Genomic DNA, 20,607 nt, shown 5'->3' with positions numbered 1-20,607 from the left:
AAAGCTTGCACAGGATAGAGTAGCATGGAGAGCTGCATCAAACCAGTCTCAGGACTGAAGACCACAACAACAACAACATGGTTATTATTATTTTTTGATTGTTGCCGACTTACGTGGTGGGCCTTAATAAAAATGATATTTCATTTAATTTTGATTTTACGATTAAATGCTTTCCTGAAGTTCTCCACTTTAGCAATATTAATCTTAAATTATTTGTTACGTTAATGAATGTTAGACTCGCTGAATCTTGAAACATGAGCATATAAGTTGTACAATGTAATAAACTTTTCATATTAATTTCCTCGGCTAGTCAGTTCACTTTAAAGCAAGAAATCTTTAGTTATTAATTAAAATTGCGGCCCATACACGCGCGAGAGTATTTTTCTTACCTCCGTTAACCATTGTATTGTAGTCGGAGTCCTGGTTCTGGCTCTCGGCTATGGTACTGAAAATAAGAATCTTAAAGCTAAGTATTTTCTGCAACGTCGGGCGGCTGTGGAGAAAAATTAATATTATGCTAATAGCAGGCGAGTTTTCAGCTTCCGCTAATTTTTTATAAGTTAATATCGGCACGTAATGGCGTCGTTGGCTGCATCGGCCGCTGCGATTGTTGAGCTGTAAATTACTTGAATGCAGGTTAATTCAAGGAAGGCGGACATGAAATCGGGATCACCTCTTACAAATTAAAAGTGCACAATAATATTCAATTAATATATTATATGCTTAACTCATACAAATATGCTTACATTTGCCAGCACTCGCAAGATGTCCGTCTGTACATCATCAAGACAAGAGAAGAAGTCCAGACGACTAAAAAAATTAACAAAAGAGCGTATCTTGTCGTCTCTTTAGATCATTTTGTCATAAATTATTTCTTTGCATTTGAAACTTGGACAGAGAAATTATTGTATTACGGCTACATGAAAAAAAATCTCTTATAAATTATGAATGTCTTCTTTATAAATATTGTTTTTAAGTCGTTTCGTAATATGGCACTGGGGACGCTATAAGAGCAACGAACGGAAAGAGAAGAAAAGCACTTAATCACAGAAACGTATCAGCATAGATGTGCTGCATTCACATAGGCCTATATAAATGATAGCTCTCAGTTGTAGTAACTGCTAAAAACACGTGGTAGATCAATAAAGATAAGTTTTACTCGGAATATTTTAAATGAGTTATTCACAACAACGTAGTGTGAAATAATATTTGGACACGAACATTGTTATAGAGGGCTAGTGATAGTATATATTTGCAAATCTTTAAAGTTAACTTGTGTAAGATGTTAACTGCAAAGAGTTTTACTTAATTATTCAGAACAGAGGAACAGTTCTTATTGCATGAGTACAAAGTAGAGATTGTTGAAAGACCATGAACATTTCCAGTATATTCATATTCGTATTCAGTCTAGCAAGCTTGAGCACGTCTCTTCTTCCTGACTGGAAGCCAAGCAGAGGCAAACTGAATTTGAAGAGAACGTCAGTCCTACGCGATCACTCGTTTCAAGTAAGCACCTTTGACAACATTTATAAATACATTGCGAATATTTCTTCTTATTTCGTTTTACTCAACTTTGGGGCACGTTAAATCAATCAATTTTTAATGTCCTGTGCCTATGTATTAACCCGGTATTTTTTCATTCTTTTTGATGTTGCTGTCCTTTCTTCTTCAAAGGTTTGAGATCTATTTTTTCCGCTTGTTTTTGTAGTTCGAAGGTCTATTCTTCGGCTTCCTCTCAGGTCCCTGCTAATAGGGCCACGTCATCTGCAAAGGTTAGCCAATTGACTTTGACGCCTTTGTTCTTTGTTCCTAGTCGGATTCGACTATGAATCTCCGTGTTTCACTCTCTTCTTTTTCTAGGGCGCAGTTAAATATTTCTGGGGAGAGTCTACCTCCTTGTCGTATTTTATCTCAAAAGGGTTGGAGAGTTCTCCTATGAATCTGACTTTGGAGTATGTCTTGGTAAGAGTTTCTCTGTTTAAGTCTGTGGTTTTGTTGTTTAAGTTTAACTCATTTAGTATAGAGATGAGGGATTCCCCGTCTGCTGAGTCGACGCTTTTTGAAAGTCGATGAAACTGATAACTAATACGGTTTTGCTCTTGATGTTTGGTGGGCCATGAAGTTTTTGAGATTTAGGATTTGTTCTGGGCAGGATAATCCTTTCCTGAAAACTGCTTGGTATTCTCCACGTTGATGGTGTAATTGGAGTTCTGCTCTGTTTAGTATGACTTTAGAGAATATCTTGTATGTTACGTCTAGGAATGAGAGTCCTCTATAGTTTTTGGAGGCCCGTTATGAGCCCTTTCTTATGGAGTGGTTGGATGAAGGCAGTCTTCCATCCATCTGTGAGTCTTTCATTTATACAGATTTCTTCCAAGATGTTTTGGAGAGATTCTATAGCTCAACTTTCAGTTGTGATTTAGTTTTGTCCCAAGACTTTATATGCAGTTTTTGGGACCTGAAATGACTGTCTGCAATTTCTTGGTGATGAGTGGTTCAGAGTTAGGTTTGGTCGTCGTCGAGGTCTTAAAGTCCATTTTTTCTATGGGCTCTTCACAGTTGAGAAGGTTTCTGAAATATTCTTCCAATATTTTTTATTATCCTTCTTGTTGTGCGCATTATTTCCGTTCTTGTCTTGGAGTTGTAGGATCGGTATGCTGTATGTATTTTTTTATTTAAAGGTCTTATAAACGACCCTTTAACTACTTTTGGAGAAGTATTCATTGATCTGAAAGAGGAGCTGATCTTCTTGGGATGTTTTATTCTTTCGAGATTTTTGCTCAATAATTCTCTTACTTTTAAGCAGTTTTGTTTGTTATGTCCTTTTGCCTGTCATTGCCACTGTTGCCATGTTTTTATTCTCAGTCCAAAGTGTCTGTCACACGAGCGGTTCTAGGCGCTGCAGTCTGGAACCACGCGACCGCTGCGGTCGCAGGTTCGAATCCTGCCTCGGGCATGGATGTGTCTGATGTCCCTAGGTTAGTTAGGTTTAAGTAGTTCTAAGTTCTAGGGGACTGATGACCACAGAAGTTAAGTCCCATAGTGCTCAGAGCCATTTGAACCATTTGTCTGTCACATTCTTCCGTCCACCAGGCATGTTTTTGGATTGATTATGGCAACTAAGTGTTCGGCTTTGTGTATCAGCCTGTCTTTTATTTGAGTCCAGTTTTGGTTTTGAATGTCCTGATTTGCGAGAACCTTTTTGGAGCTTATTATATTTTCTGTACAGTATTTTCCGTTTTTGGGATTGCCGGTTCGTTTTTTTCTTTTTGGGATGATTTTGAGTTTTAATTTAAAAACGTAGTGACCAGAACCTAGGTTGGCTCCTATGAGGGCTTTGTCATTCCTTTTTTGGAATTTCGGTCTGATTGTCACCCAACCGAGTTGGAGTTAACCAAGATGTGGATTTGGTTAGACCCACGTTTTCTGTTTTCTAGGTAGCTTTTTAAAGACTGTGGATTTCATGATCATGTTGGTGCTTGGCGTAGCTCTATAAGTCTGATGCCACTTTGGTCAGGTCAGTTATGTGCTGGGACGTTGTCAACAATTTTTTTGCATTTTTTCTGCTTACTTACGCAGGCATTGAAGTCCGCCATAAGTAGGACGTTGTGCTTTTTCTGGAATTTTTTAAAAAATATTATGTAGTTGGTCCCAAAAACGATCCGTCTTTTCTTTGTTCTTTCTATTGTCTTCATTTACGGGGACATGTGCATTCATGATGGTGTATACTTTGCTAGCAGATTTGAAAGTTGTAACCTCCCCACAAAATAATAAAAATGATATAAATGAACCACGAACCAAATGTAACCTCCCGATAGAAATAATAAAAAATGAACCATGTGTAAGCTCCCCATAAAATAATAATTAAATGATGAACCAACTGTAACCTCTGAACAAAATTAATTTTAATGTCACCTCTGAACAAAAGTGACTCCCATTTATGATCTCTATGCTGAAATACATTCACATTTAATGTAACCACAAAATTCAATTTCTAAACGCAGAAATAATAAAAAAATTCAGTAACCTGGTAAATTTTATGATGACAGCAGTGCTGCGCCTCGGTCCTGTATTCTAATAAAAAAAAGAAAAATTCTTACCTCAATAAAAACTGCGAATATATATCTGCTCTTATGTAGAACTTTTCTTGGCACAGCTTCGTGCAATGCTGGCGTATTTTTTCTTTTTTCTGATTCTTGGAAGGAATGATCATGCAATGGAAATTTTCTTTAAATTGAAATGAATGCTTTTCTTTAAAAAAAAATACTTTATATTATAAAAATTATTATTGGGGGCATTTTTTTTAAAACAAATTGACATTTAATATACATTACTAGATATGCGCAAGGCTGCTTCTTTACCTTCTACAATAATACCCATCCTCCAGAGTCCCGACCAGAGCAGACTGCCGACACGCGCAGGCACGCGCCGACTCCTGTCGACTACTGCAGACTACAGCTTACTAGCATGGACTGACGACTACTACTGACTCGCACGGACTAGCGACAAGCAACAACTAACTACATACCACTCTCTGGTCAGAGACTCTGCCATGCCTCGCCCATCGCTGGCAATGTATACGTCTTACATAACCCTCCACTGGGGGGGCAAAAATTTGGCAGCGATGGTAAGTCAATTGGACTTGCCATGAGCAACAAATTTTTCTTAATTAACTAAGTTTACAATCACAGAATATATACATATATATATAAGTGCAGAACATGAAATAAAATATAGTGCACACGCACTGAGTACAGAACATATCAAGCAAAGACAAAATGTATACAGAATGAGTACAAATCATATTAACAAATGACATAAAGTGCACACGCACTGTAGTTCAGAACATATCAGGAAATCACAAAATGTATAGGCAATGAGTACAAATCATATTAATAAATGACTAAAAATGCACATGCACTGTAGTTCAGAACATATCAGCAAATCACAAAATGTATATGCAATGAATGACAAAAAGTGCACACGCACTGTAGTACTGAACATATCAGGAAATCACAAATGTATAGGCAATGAGCACAAATCATGTTAAGAAAATGACAAAAAAATGCACAGGCACTGTATATACTTTTTTTACTATTTTACAAGAACTAGGATAGGAAAGGGAAGGATTGCATCATGGTTGTAGCACTTTAGGTTGCACGCAGCTGCACTGAAAGTTCATATCTTTCTACAGAAGGACAACACCAAGTGAGACAATCTGAAGTTCTTTTCCTTGAAGTATTAATCAGTGTAGCCAAGACACTGAAATGTCGTAGTAATATTCCATGTTATCATTTTTGTAGTACATTAGGTACACCAAACAGTGGGACCATAATAACATCTCCATCGCTCAAGGTGGTGGACAGCATGTCGTGTCAACACCACGTTCTTGTAAGGTACACCAACGTAGAATTAGTGCAAAACCAAATATAGTGCTCCATGATCATGAGGATACACAGGACAAACGGATATTGCAGTAATTTCTGGTAATTTGGTCAGAAGGTGAAGGACATTAAGTCACATTCTAGTCTTCATTGAGAATTACACTAGTCTAAGGATTGATTTGAGTAATTGGTGGCACTCATCGCCCAGTTACTGAGCATTTCTGTACCATGTATGAAGTATTACAGAATAATGTTCATAAATCATCTGATTACAGTGAACATTGGCACTCATTGGCCAGTTACAAACCATCAGAAGTTATCATTCAAAATGAGAGTCAGTTATTGGCATAGCATTTATAGAGTATAACAAAATATTATTTACAGAAATTATGGGCATAGTATTTATGCATTATTACAAAGCATCATTCAGTATTACTAAGAACTCATCATTCAAGGGACATAGGACATATTTAAAATGTAACACACGGTAACTATTACTCAAGGTCTGTGGTTAGAAAACATTACTCAGTATTACTCAGAACTGATTATTCAAGTGACATATTACTCAGAACTGATCATTCCAGTGACATAAGATATATTGAAAATGTAACATACTGTAACTATTATTCAACGTCTGTGATAGAAAACATCATTCAGTATTACTCAGAACTCTCTTAAACTGGTAGCATTATTTGGGACTGGTAATACATTTTCTTTGTGCTAGCAATGCACTGCGTTGGGATCGATAATTAATTACAGGGGCATAACAATATTTGCATTTGACTTATTGCTGCAAATGAAGATGTGGAACGTCATGCATCATGAGTCAGCTGTAGCAAGGTTATGAAAGAAATAGAGTATATGTGACCACATTCATAAATGACACAAGTTTAAAGACCAACTGCTTATAGCACATTAATTTCATGAATAATTTCTCCTGCAAAAAATACAAAATGGATTATTAAACTGAAAGAAGAAACGCATATTATGCTGAAAAGTAGTGAACTTCGAATTAACAGGTAGTGAAATGTGTATTAAATATATATGTTCTCTAGCTGTACTTTCCAAAACCTTCAGTCATCATACTATGCGACATAAGACATACTGTCAAAACGAACTGCAACAAATACTTAAATAACTACATAGTATTTCTTAACTAACAGTAAATATATAAACTTCATCATTATTTTCATCTGCAAAGAAAAACTTCATTATCATTACTATCATCACCTGCAAAGAAAAACTTCATTATCCGTAGTAGCATAGTCTTCACCACTATTCATCATCATTCATTATCATCTGCAAAAAAGTCACTTCATTATTCGTTATACAACTAATCCTTATTTCTAGCATATTTTATCACTAAAACTAAAATGTATAGTTCTGTCTGACAGCCGGCATCAATCGCCTCGTATTCTGAAAGAAAAAATTAGTTAAGACTGCTATCATACGATGTGTATAGTATATTCTCGTTAATGCTTGTTAATTCTGATCCATTAACTCTTCGTGATGAGGTATTGCATCTTCTTTCGTTCATTCCGAAGGTGAAATTCCCATTTCTGTTTAATTTATTTCTTTTACACGTGATTTCTTTCTGAAAATGATGAACAAAGATTAATGTCTTGCATTTAAATCATATACCCATTAAATAGAAACTGGTTTATAGTGATATAATTGAGCATACAGCATAGCATGACGGAAAACGTAATATGTCAAAAACACGGACAGTGTACAGGTGCAAAAATGTACACAGAGTATCACAATGTAGCAACAAAATAAATAAATAAATAAATAAATAAATAAAAAAAATTAAAATAGTCACGATGTTGAGATATCATAAGGCAAAATGTCAAAGTCAACTGGTGTTTGTTATATCTTGAATATTTCACAGTGCATACAAACAAAACAGGAAAACAATCATACATACATGAAAAATGGAAAATGTGCACAGTCTGATGTGTAACGACAAGAAAAGCGACCTTCTAACCTTACCTCACCGGGCACTTGCCAAGAAAAAATACGATAATCATCAGTAAGTGTTCATGTGAATATAATTGCATAAGTGGTCATAAAAAAATTAGGAAATGGCATGACAGTGTGATAAATCCTGAAGAATGTTCATTCAATAAAGGGTTTGATGTTGGAGACATGGTGATTGCCTTTGGTTTTTTTGGTTGTCAAAGTTTCGACGTGTACTACATTGGGGTGAGGAATGCTGTGAATTCGATATGGACCTGCGTATAGAAGCTCAAATTTACTGCATCTACTCTTTCCTCTGTTGGATAAATAGCGTGTACGTACTAATATCTTCTGTCCAATGTGAAAGTCACGGCGTGTACAAACCTGTTTTTGCTGTCTTCTCCGGCGCTCTGCGGCACGTTTGATGTTGTTCAGCGCAATGTCAATTATTTCATGGTGTCGTAGTCGACGAGATGTAGGAAAGGTTACTAATTCTTTAATTTTGTTAGGTGGTTCAACATTTTTCAGTATAACAGACGGAGATAGCATAGTAGATTCATTTGGTATGGAATAAATTACATCCTGGAATGAGAGTATGTATGTGTTCCAATCATATGTCTTTTATGGCAGTATATTCTACACATTTTACCAATTTCTTTCATTAATCGTTCACAAGGGTTCGAAGAAGCATGGTATCTGGATATATAGATCGGAGAAATGTTTCTAGCTCGTAACATACGTGTCCATATAGCAGATCGAAACTGTGGTCCATTGTCGGAAATTACTTTCAACACATGCCCTACATGAAATATAAAATGTTTTACAAATGCTTTCGAAACAGTTTTAGCAGTAGCTTTGCGTAACGGAGTGAAGGTAACAAATTTTGAAGTGAGTTCAACAGCGACAAAGATGTAGCAAAAACCTCTATTAGTTCTGGGAATCGGGCCAAAAATGTCTACAGCGGCCATGTGTCTCATTTTAACAGGTACAATGGGATGTAATGGAGGAATATGTGAAGTCGTATCTGACTTAGCTTTCTGGCAGATTTTGCATGACGCTAAAACTCGTCGAATACGTTTCTCCATGTTGGTAAAATAACAATTCTGTCTCAGTATAAGAAAACATTTTCTGACTCCGTAATGTGCGTAACTTAAATGAGTATACCAAATTAATTTGTTAACAAGTTCGTCAGGAATGCATAATAACCAATTGTTGCTGTCAGGGTGAGAGCGGCGAAACAGAATATTATTGCGTACAGTGTAATGGTTTCTAATGGTAACATTATTCCTATCTTGCCAAAGGTGTTTAATTTCTTTCCATACGTTGTCTTTACTCTGCTCTTGTGCTATGTCTTGTAATGACGACGAAATGAAATTTTCAAATGCAACTTGTTGAATGTACATGACGCTGAAATTTGCTTTGCAGAAGTTGGTTGCGATGTCTTGCTGATTGTTGCTGAGAGAACGGGACAGTGCGTCTGCTACAATATTTTGTGTGCCGGGAATGTGAACAATTGTAAAATTAAATTCCTGCAAATACAGTTTCCATCTGCTTAATCTGTCGTGTGTAAATTTAGCGGAAAGTAAAAACTGTATCGCTCTATGGTCTGTATAAACGGTGGTATGTCTTCCATAAAGAAAATGCCGAAAACTCGTAAATGCCCATACAACACATAATGTTTCAAGTTCTGTAACAGAATAATCACGTTCAGCAGGTGACAGAAAGCGACTCGCAAAGGCGATGTTTTTAATTACTGTAGAACTATCTTCTTCAATTTCCTGAAAAATGTGTACGCTTAAAGCGGTGTTAGAACTGTCGGTGGCAATGGAAAAATTTCTAGTAAGATCTGGATGTGATAACAGTGGTGCATTCAACAAAGCATGTTTCAGGTTCATAAATTCAGAATGTGCTTGCTTATCCCAGGACCAAATAGTGTTTTTACCTGTCAATTGACATATCTAGGGGTGTCTAAAGCAGAGGAATGAATAAATTTACGAAAAAAGTTAATTAAACCCAAAAAAGCTGCGTAGTTGTTTCTTCGTCATAGGAACAGTAATGTCACGTAAAGCTTGAAGTTTTTCCGGGTCAGGCGTAATCCCCTCTGTTGAAATTACATGTCCAAGAAATTTTATAGAAGTTTTACCAAAGCGCGATTTACTGAGATTAACTGTGAGCCCTTGTGCACGAAAAGTTCGTAACAGTTGTTCAAGAATCAGATTGTGTTCCAACCAGGTAGCTTCTGCGATAAGGATGTCGTCTACGTACGTTGTGATTCTGTCTTTCAATGCAAAAGTGTGTATCGGATGTCGTCAAATGCAATAACATTTTCGTGAACATGATTCTCTGTGTCAAAAGTATTGCTTGCGTTATTGGAAGATGCAACCTGTACTGGATTTAGTCAAATTCTATCTGACGCGCTGTTATTTTCAGGAGGATGCTGTGGCATTTCAACTATTTGTACGGTTCTGTTATTTCGTCCTGATGTATTACGTTCGGGATGATATCTACTGTCTGGTTCATTCTAATACACTCCTGGAAATGGAAAAAAGAACACATTGACACCGGTGTGTCAGACCCACCATACTTGCTCCGGACACTGCGAGAGGGCTGTACAAGCAATGATCACACGCACGGCACAGCGGACACACCAGGAACCGCGGTGTTGGCCGTCGAATGGCGCTAGCTGCGCAGCATTTGTGCACCGCCGCCGTCAGTGTCAGCCAGTTTGCCGTGGCATACGGAGCTCAATCGCAGTCTTTAACACTGGTAGCATGCCGCGACAGCGTGGACGTGAACCGTATGTGCAGTTGACGGACTTTGAGCGAGGGCGTATAGTGGGCATGCGGGAGGCCGGGTGGACGTACCGCCAAATTGCTCAACACGTGGGGCGTGAGGTCTCCACAGTACATCGATGTTGTCGCCAGTGGTCGGCGGAAGGTGCACGTGCCCGTCGACCTGGGACCAGACCGCAGCGACGCACGGATGCACGCTGAGACCGTAGGATCCTACGCAGTGCCGTAGGGGACCGCACCGCCACTTTCCAACAAATTAGGGACACTGTTGCTCCTGGGGTATCGGCGAGGACCATTCGCAACCGTCTCCATGAAGCTGGGCTACGGTCCCGCACACCGTTAGGCCGTCTTCCGCTCACGCCCCAACATCGTGCAGCCCGCCTCCAGTGGTGTCGCGACAGGCGTGAATGGAGGGACGAATGGAGATGTGTCGTCTTCAGCGATGAGAGTCGCTTCTGCGTTGGTGCCAATGATGGTTGTATGCGTGTTTGGCGCCGTGCAGGTGAGCGCCACAATCAGGACTGCATACGACCGAGGCACACAGGGCCAACACCCGGCATCATGGTGTGGGGAGCGATCTCCTACACTGGCCGTACACCACTGGTGATCGTCGAGGGGACACTGAATAGTGCACGGTACATCCAAACCGTCATCGAACCCATCGTTCTACCATTCCTAGACCGGCAAGGGAACTTGCTGTTCCAACAGGACAATGCACGTCCGCATGTATCCCGTGCCATCCAACGTGCTCTAGAAGGTGTAAGTCAACTACCCCGGCCAGCAAGATCTCCGGATCTGTCCCCCATTGAGCATGTTTGGGACTGGATGAAGCGTCGTCTCACGCGGTCTGCACGTCCAGCACGAACGCTGGTCCAACTGAGGCGCCAGGTGGAAATGGCATGGCAAGCCGTTCCACAGGACCACATCCAGCATCTCTACGATCGTCTCCATGGGAGAATAGCAGCCTGCATTGCTGCGAAAGGTGGATATACACTGTACTAGTGCCGACATTGTGCATGCTCTGTTGCCTGTGTCTATGTGCCTGTGGTTCTGTCAGTGAGATCATGTGATGTATCTGACCCCAGGAATGTGTCAATAAAGTTTCCCCTTCCTGGGGCAATGAATTCACGGTGTTCTTATTTCAATTTCCAGGAGTGTATGTTGTTGCGAATGATTTCGCTGCTGGTAAGACCGACTGTTATTAAACGTACGCTGAAAATTGTGCTCATTACTTTTACGTCTGTCGTGATAGTCATTTCTATACGGTGCATTGCGATACGAATTGAAATGTTGTGTTTTCTGTACGTACTGATTCCCTTGTTGCTGTGCGTTACTATTTGTTGGAGCTGACGCTATACGTGTAGGCGGCGAAACATTAAAGCTTGGTTGACCTTGTACATTACATTGTTGGTTAGGTATGCTAACCAGTTGGTTTTGTTGCTGTTACGGAGAAATACCTCTATTGTTACCAAAATGCGTTCGTTGTTGCTTGATAATGTTGTACATACTGATGATTAAAATTTTGTCAGTTATTAAAGTTCTCGTGGTTGTCATTTCTGGAGCGTCTAATGAAAACTGCCACTTTCGGTAAAACTTGTCAAATCAGGTTTTCTTTACTCATTCTTAATCCTAGATAGAGCAGTAGTTGAAGAGCTGTTTTGATAGATATAAAGGATAGTAGAAGAGAAGGCAGCAGTGCAGAAAACTAAAGATGAAATAGCACTACTACGGCTCGGGGCCCTGTGCACGCTACAGCACATATTCATTAAAGCATAATGAATCCCCTGAGGTCTATTACGCGCTGCAAATAAATTTTAGCTTCTGCATTACAGGCAATGCCAGTGAAAATTCAAAAGCAAGTTGTTGTATCAAGTCCAAAGCTAGTTTCTACGTTACAGGCAATGCTGATGAAAATAGAAAAGCAAATTGTCGTATCCAGTCCAAAGCGTGAATCTGTCATTATTAAATACCTTAGATTTTCTTACGGATAAAAATTGCTTATAATCAACGTTGTCGTCTCTGAATGTGTGAACAGGTTCAGGATTGCATAAGAATCTGTTTGTCTTTGTCACTTCGTATTCTAAGTCGCGTGGTCTCTGTAAATTACCTAAGTTACACTGGCTGTGTGAGTGTGACAAATGTTCGGAATGTGCCGTATGCTGTGGCATGTTAGTGAGTGAAACAATTTTCATTTCTGTCACTTAAAAACATTCGTCAATTTGGCAATTCTGTTGTTCAAATTTCTTATCGACTCCCGTATCCAGAGTGTGTGAAAGTTCTGGTGACTTTAAATTAAACTCGTCGTGTAACTGTGTCGCATTTTCAGAACATTGTTCAGCGACCGCACTACTTTCATCTCTAAGTGATTCTGTTGTCGCTGCATCCGTATTACTTAATTCACGTGCAACAGATCTAATTTCTTCACTACCGTTACCAGCACAAGCCTTAATTTGCTCACGTAATTGTTCTTTAGTATTATAACGTTGCACGGTAACGGCTGTAATCTGTTAATTAAGTTGTTTGTTCTGTTCATTAAGGTTGTCGTGTTTTTCGTTCGACAGTTTGAAACTTTCATTAAATTGTTTGATCGACCTGTCATATTTTTCATTGAGTTGTTTGCACGATTCATTAAGTTTGTCGTATTGTTCATTAAGTTGTTTGAAATGGTTGTCGAAATTTTCATTACGTTGTTTGTACGATTCATTAATTTGTAGCAGTAATGCCATAATTTGATCCAAGCTAATATTAGCAACTCTATTTTCTGTGCTGTTTGATGGCGTACCTGCAATTGTCACGTTTTGTGTAACCATTTGGTCATTCTGTGATTCTTGCAAAGGTTTGCCAATCGGATGTGCACTGTTAGTCTCTACCTCGGAATCAAATAAATCTGACGTATTCTGATTTTCGTTAGAAATAATTATCTGTTCACTACGTAAATTTTGCAAACCGGGTGTGTCGAGCTGGGCAGTGTTCATTATAACAGAACGTCCCGCGTCATCAATTGTCGTTAAATTAACAGAGGACACAATTGAATTTGTCTGCTCATCATTAGCATTAAAATCATTACTAATGGTCGGTAGGCACTGATTGTCTATAAATGGAGGACTATCTATCATTAAGACACTGAGTGTCGCAAGTATTATCGGTCATACTATTCGAGTCGGCTATTTCACTCATTGTACATCACGATGTACTGTTAACAGTTTATCGCGGCATTTTCCACAAATCAAAATTAAGCACAAACGAAACAAGGACAATGTAAAAATGCAACAAACGCAATCACAAGAAAGAGCAACAAATTGCCGATGATCTGTGAAAGAAAGAGTGACAAATTAGTAAAATGCGCTGCGCCAGTTGCAAACTACATTTAAGTAAATAAGAGCAGATATATGACTACTTATCAGAAGATTCACAAAGAAATACGATCCTGGCCGGATGTCGCCAAGTGTAACCTCCCCACAAAAATTATTTATCTTATCTCAAACCAAGAACCAAGTGTAACCTCCCCACAAAAATTATTTATATTATAATAAAAAACCAGGAATCAAATGTAACCTCCTGACAGAAATAATGAAAAATGAACCATGTGTAAACTCCCCATAAAATAATAATTAAATGATGAACCAACTGTAACCTCTGAACAAAATTAATTTTAATGTCACCTCTGAACAAAAGTGACTCCCATTTATGATCTCTATGCTGAAATACATTCACATTTAATGTAACCACAAAATTCAATTTCTAAACGCAGAAATAATAAAAAAATTCAGTAACCTGGTAAATTTTATGATGACAGCAGTGCTGCGCCTCGGTCCTGTATTCTAATAAAAAAAAGAAAAATTCTTACCTCAATAAAAACTGCGAATATATATCTGCTCTTATGTAGAACTTTTCTTGGCACAGCTTCGTGCAATGCTGGCGTATTTTTTCTTTTTTCTGATTCTTGGAAGGAATGATCATGCAATGGAAATTTTCTTTAAATTGAAATGAATGCTTTTCTTTAAAAAAAAAATACTTTATATTATAAAAATTATTATTGGGGGCATTTTTTTTAAAACAAATTGACATTTAATATACATTACTAGATATGCGCAAGGCTGCTTCTTTACCTTCTACAATAATACCCATCCTCCAGAGTCCCGACCAGAGCAGACTGCCGACACGCGCAGGCACGCGCCGACTCCTGTCGACTACTGCAGACTACAGCTTACTAGCATGGACTGACGACTACTACTGACTCGCACGGACTAGCGACAAGCAACAACTAACTACATACCACTCTCTGGTCAGAGACTCTGCCATGCCTCGCCCATCGCTGGCAATGTATACGTCTTACATAACCCTCCACTGGGGGGGCAAAAATTTGGCAGCGATGGTAAGTCAATTGGACTTGCCATGAGCAACAAATTTTTCTTAATTAACTAAGTTTACAATCACAGAATATATACATATATATATAAGTGCAGAACATGAAATAAAATATAGTGCACACGCACTGAGTACAGAACATATCAAGCAAAGACAAAATGTATACAGAATGAGTACAAATCATATTAACAAATGACATAAAGTGCACACGCACTGTAGTTCAGAACATATCAGGAAATCACAAAATGTATAGGCAATGAGTACAAATCATATTAATAAATGACTAAAAATGCACATGCACTGTAGTTCAGAACATATCAGCAAATCACAAAATGTATATGCAATGAATGACAAAAAGTGCACACGCACTGTAGTACTGAACATATCAGGAAATCACAAATGTATAGGCAATGAGCACAAATCATGTTAAGAAAATGACAAAAAAATGCACAGGCACTGTATATACTTTTTTTACTATTTTACAAGAACTAGGATAGGAAAGGGAAGGATTGCATCATGGTTGTAGCACTTTAGGTTGCACGCAGCTGCACTGAAAGTTCATATCTTTCTACAGAAGGACAACACCAAGTGAGACAATCTGAAGTTCTTTTCCTTGAAGTATTAATCAGTGTAGCCAAGACACTGAAATGTCGTAGTAATATTCCATGTTATCATTTTTGTAGTACATTAGGTACACCAAACAGTGGGACCATAATAACATCTCCATCGCTCAAGGTGGTGGACAGCATGTCGTGTCAACACCACGTTCTTGTAAGGTACACCAACGTAGAATTAGTGCAAAACCAAATATAGTGCTCCATGATCATGAGGATACACAGGACAAACGGATATTGCAGTAATTTCTGGTAATTTGGTCAGAAGGTGAAGGACATTAAGTCACATTCTAGTCTTCATTGAGAATTACACTAGTCTAAGGATTGATTTGAGTAATTGGTGGCACTCATCGCCCAGTTACTGAGCATTTCTGTACCATGTATGAAGTATTACAGAATAATGTTCATAAATCATCTGATTACAGTGAACATTGGCACTCATTGGCCAGTTACAAACCATCAGAAGTTATCATTCAAAATGAGAGTCAGTTATTGGCATAGCATTTATAGAGTATAACAAAATATTATTTACAGAAATTATGGGCATAGTATTTATGCATTATTACAAAGCATCATTCAGTATTACTAAGAACTCATCATTCAAGGGACATAGGACATATTTAAAATGTAACACACGGTAACTATTACTCAAGGTCTGTGGTTAGAAAACATTACTCAGTATTACTCAGAACTGATTATTCAAGTGACATATTACTCAGAACTGATCATTCCAGTGACATAAGATATATTGAAAATGTAACATACTGTAACTATTATTCAACGTCTGTGATAGAAAACATCATTCAGTATTACTCAGAACTCTCTTAAACTGGTAGCATTATTTGGGACTGGTAATACATTTTCTTTGTGCTAGCAATGCACTGCGTTGGGATCGATAATTAATTACAGGGGCATAACAATATTTGCATTTGACTTATTGCTGCAAATGAAGATGTGGAACGTCATGCATCATGAGTCAGCTGTAGCAAGGTTATGAAAGAAATAGAGTATATGTGACCACATTCATAAATGACACAAGTTTAAAGACCAACTGCTTATAGCACATTAATTTCATGAATAATTTCTCCTGCAAAAAATACAAAATGGATTATTAAACTGAAAGAAGAAACGCATATTATGCTGAAAAGTAGTGAACTTCGAATTAACAGGTAGTGAAATGTGTATTAAATATATATGTTCTCTAGCTGTACTTTCCAAAACCTTCAGTCATCATACTATGCGACATAAGACATACTGTCAAAACGAACTGCAACAAATACTTAAATAACTACATAGTATTTCTTAACTAACAGTAAATATATAAACTTCATCATTATTTTCATCTGCAAAGAAAAACTTCATTATCATTACTATCATCACCTGCAAAGAAAAACTTCATTATCCGTAGTAGCATAGTCTTCACCACTATTCATCATCATTCATTATCATCTGCAAAAAAGTCACTTCATTATTCGTTATACAACTAATCCTTATTTCTAGCATATTTTATCACTAAAACTAAAATGTATAGTTCTGTCTGACAGCCGGCATCAATCGCCTCGTATTCTGAAAGAAAAAATTAGTTAAGACTGCTATCATACGATGTGTATAGTATATTCTCGTTAATGCTTGTTAATTCTGATCCATTAACTCTTCGTGATGAGGTATTGCATCTTCTTTCGTTCATTCCGAAGGTGAAATTCCCATTTCTGTTTAATTTATTTCTTTTACACGTGATTTCTTTCTGAAAATGATGAACAAAGATTAATGTCTTGCATTTAAATCATATACCCATTAAATAGAAACTGGTTTATAGTGATATAATTGAGCATACAGCATAGCATGACGGAAAACGTAATATGTCAAAAACACGGACAGTGTACAGGTGCAAAAATGTACACAGAGTATCACAATGTAGCAACAAAATAAATAAATAAATAAATAAATAAATAAAAAAAATTAAAATAGTCACGATGTTGAGATATCATAAGGCAAAATGTCAAAGTCAACTGATGTTTGTTATATCTTGAATATTTCACAGTGCATACAAACAAAACAGGAAAACAATCATACATACATGAAAAATGGAAAATGTGCACAGTCTGATGTGTAACGACAAGAAAAGCGACCTTCTAACCTTACCTCGCCGGGCACTTGCCAAGAAAAAATACGATAATCATCAGTAAGTGTTCATGTGAATATAATTGCATAAGTGGTCATAAAAAAATTAGGAAATGGCATGACAGTGTGATAAATCCTGAAGAATGTTCATTCAATAAAGGGTTTGATGTTGGAGACATGGTGATTGCCTTTGGTTTTTTTGGTTGTCAAAGTTTCGACGTGTACTACATTGGGGTGAGGAATGCTGTGAATTCGATATGGACCTGCGTATAGAAGCTCAAATTTACTGCATCTACTCTTTCCTCTGTTGGATAAATAGCGTGTACGTACTAATATCTTCTGTCCAATGTGAAAGTCACGGCGTGTACAAACCTGTTTTTGCTGTCTTCTCCGGCGCTCTGCGGCACGTTTGATGTTGTTCAGCGCAATGTCAATTATTTCATGGTGTCGTAGTCGACGAGATGTAGGAAAGGTTACTAATTCTTTAATTTTGTTAGGTGGTTCAACATTTTTCAGTATAACAGACGGAGATAGCATAGTAGATTCATTTGGTATGGAATAAATTACATCCTGGAATGAGAGTATGTATGTGTTCCAATCATATGTCTTTTATGGCAGTATATTCTACACATTTTACCAATTTCTTTCATTAATCGTTCACAAGGGTTCGAAGAAGCATGGTATCTGGATATATAGATCGGAGAAATGTTTCTAGCTCGTAACATACGTGTCCATATAGCAGATCGAAACTGTGGTCCATTGTCGGAAATTACTTTCAACACATGCCCTACATGAAATATAAAATGTTTTACAAATGCTTTCGAAACAGTTTTAGCAGTAGCTTTGCGTAACGGAGTGAAGGTAACAAATTTTGAAGTGAGTTCAACAGCGACAAAGATGTAGCAAAAACCTCTATTAGTTCTGGGAATCGGGCCAAAAATGTCTACAGCGGCCATGTGTCTCATTTTAACAGGTACAATGGGATGTAATGGAGGAATATGTGAAGTCGTATCTGACTTAGCTTTCTGGCAGATTTTGCATGACGCTAAAACTCGTCGAATACGTTTCTCCATGTTGGTAAAATAACAATTCTGTCTCAGTATAAGAAAACATTTTCTGACTCCGTAATGTGCGTAACTTAAATGAGTATACCAAATTAATTTGTTAACAAGTTCGTCAGGAATGCATAATAACCAATTGTTGCTGTCAGGGTGAGAGCGGCGAAACAGAATATTATTGCGTACAGTGTAATGGTTTCTAATGGTAACATTATTCCTATCTTGCCAAAGGTGTTTAATTTCTTTCCATACGTTGTCTTTACTCTGCTCTTGTGCTATGTCTTGTAATGACGACGAAATGAAATTTTCAAATGCAACTTGTTGAATGTACATGACGCTGAAATTTGCTTTGCAGAAGTTGGTTGCGATGTCTTGCTGATTGTTGCTGAGAGAACGGGACAGTGCGTCTGCTACAATATTTTGTGTGCCGGGAATGTAAACAATTGTAAAATTAAATTCCTGCAAATACAGTTTCCATCTGCTTAATCTGTCGTGTGTAAATTTAGCGGAAAGTAAAAACTGTATCGCTCTATGGTCTGTATAAACGGTGGTATGTCTTCCATAAAGAAAATGCCGAAAACTCGTAAATGCCCATACAACACATAATGTTTCAAGTTCTGTAACAGAATAATCACGTTCAGCAGGTGACAGAAAGCGACTCGCAAAGGCGATGTTTTTAATTACTGTAGAACTATCTTCTTCAATTTCCTGAAAAATGTGTACGCTTAAAGCGGTGTTAGAACTGTCGGTGGCAATGGAAAAATTTCTAGTAAGATCTGGATGTGATAACAGTGGTGCATTCAACAAAGCATGTTTCAGGTTCATAAATTCAGAATGTGCTTGCTTATCCCAGGACCAAATAGTGTTTTTACCTGTCAATTGACATATCTAGGGGTGTCTAAAGCAGAGGAATGAATAAATTTACGAAAAAAGTTAATTAAACCCAAAAAAGCTGCGTAGTTGTTTCTTCGTCATAGGAACAGTAATGTCACGTAAAGCTTGAAGTTTTTCCGGGTCAGGCGTAATCCCCTCTGTTGAAATTACATGTCCAAGAAATTTTATAGAAGTTTTACCAAAGCGCGATTTACTGAGATTAACTGTGAGCCCTTGTGCACGAAAAGTTCGTAACAGTTGTTCAAGAATCAGATTGTGTTCCAACCAGGTAGCTTCTGCGATAAGGATGTCGTCTACGTACGTTGTGATTCTGTCTTTCAATGCAAAAGTGTGTATCGGATGTCGTCAAATGCAATAACATTTTCGTGAACATGATTCTCTGTGTCAAAAGTATTGCTTGCGTTATTGGAAGATGCAACCTGTACTGGATTTAGTCAAATTCTATCTGACGCGCTGTTATTTTCAGGAGGATGCTGTGGCATTTCAACTATTTGTACGGTTCTGTTATTTCGTCCTGATGTATTACGTTCGGGATGATATCTACTGTCTGGTTCATTCTAATACACTCCTGGAAATGGAAAAAAGAACACATTGACACCGGTGTGTCAGACCCACCATACTTGCTCCGGACACTGCGAGAGGGCTGTACAAGCAATGATCACACGCACGGCACACCGGACACACCAGGAACCGCGGTGTTGGCCGTCGAATGGCGCTAGCTGCGCAGCATTTGTGCACCGCCGCCGTCAGTGTCAGCCAGTTTGCCGTGGCATACGGAGCTCAATCGCAGTCTTTAACACTGGTAGCATGCCGCGACAGCGTGGACGTGAACCGTATGTGCAGTTGACGGACTTTGAGCGAGGGCGTATAGTGGGCATGCGGGAGGCCGGGTGGACGTACCGCCAAATTGCTCAACACGTGGGGCGTGAGGTCTCCACAGTACATCGATGTTGTCGCCAGTGGTCGGCGGAAGGTGCACGTGCCCGTCGACCTGGGACCAGACCGCAGCGACGCACGGATGCACGCTGAGACCGTAGGATCCTACGCAGTGCCGTAGGGGACCGCACCGCCACTTTCCAACAAATTAGGGACACTGTTGCTCCTGGGGTATCGGCGAGGACCATTCGCAACCGTCTCCATGAAGCTGGGCTACGGTCCCGCACACCGTTAGGCCGTCTTCCGCTCACGCCCCAACATCGTGCAGCCCGCCTCCAGTGGTGTCGCGACAGGCGTGAATGGAGGGACGAATGGAGATGTGTCGTCTTCAGCGATGAGAGTCGCTTCTGCGTTGGTGCCAATGATGGTTGTATGCGTGTTTGGCGCCGTGCAGGTGAGCGCCACAATCAGGACTGCATACGACCGAGGCACACAGGGCCAACACCCGGCATCATGGTGTGGGGAGCGATCTCCTACACTG

This window comes from Schistocerca piceifrons, chromosome 3, assembly GCF_021461385.2.
Source record: "Schistocerca piceifrons isolate TAMUIC-IGC-003096 chromosome 3, iqSchPice1.1, whole genome shotgun sequence".
Taxonomy (NCBI): Eukaryota; Metazoa; Arthropoda; class Insecta; order Orthoptera; family Acrididae; genus Schistocerca; species Schistocerca piceifrons.
This window is presented reverse-complemented; position numbering follows the sequence as displayed.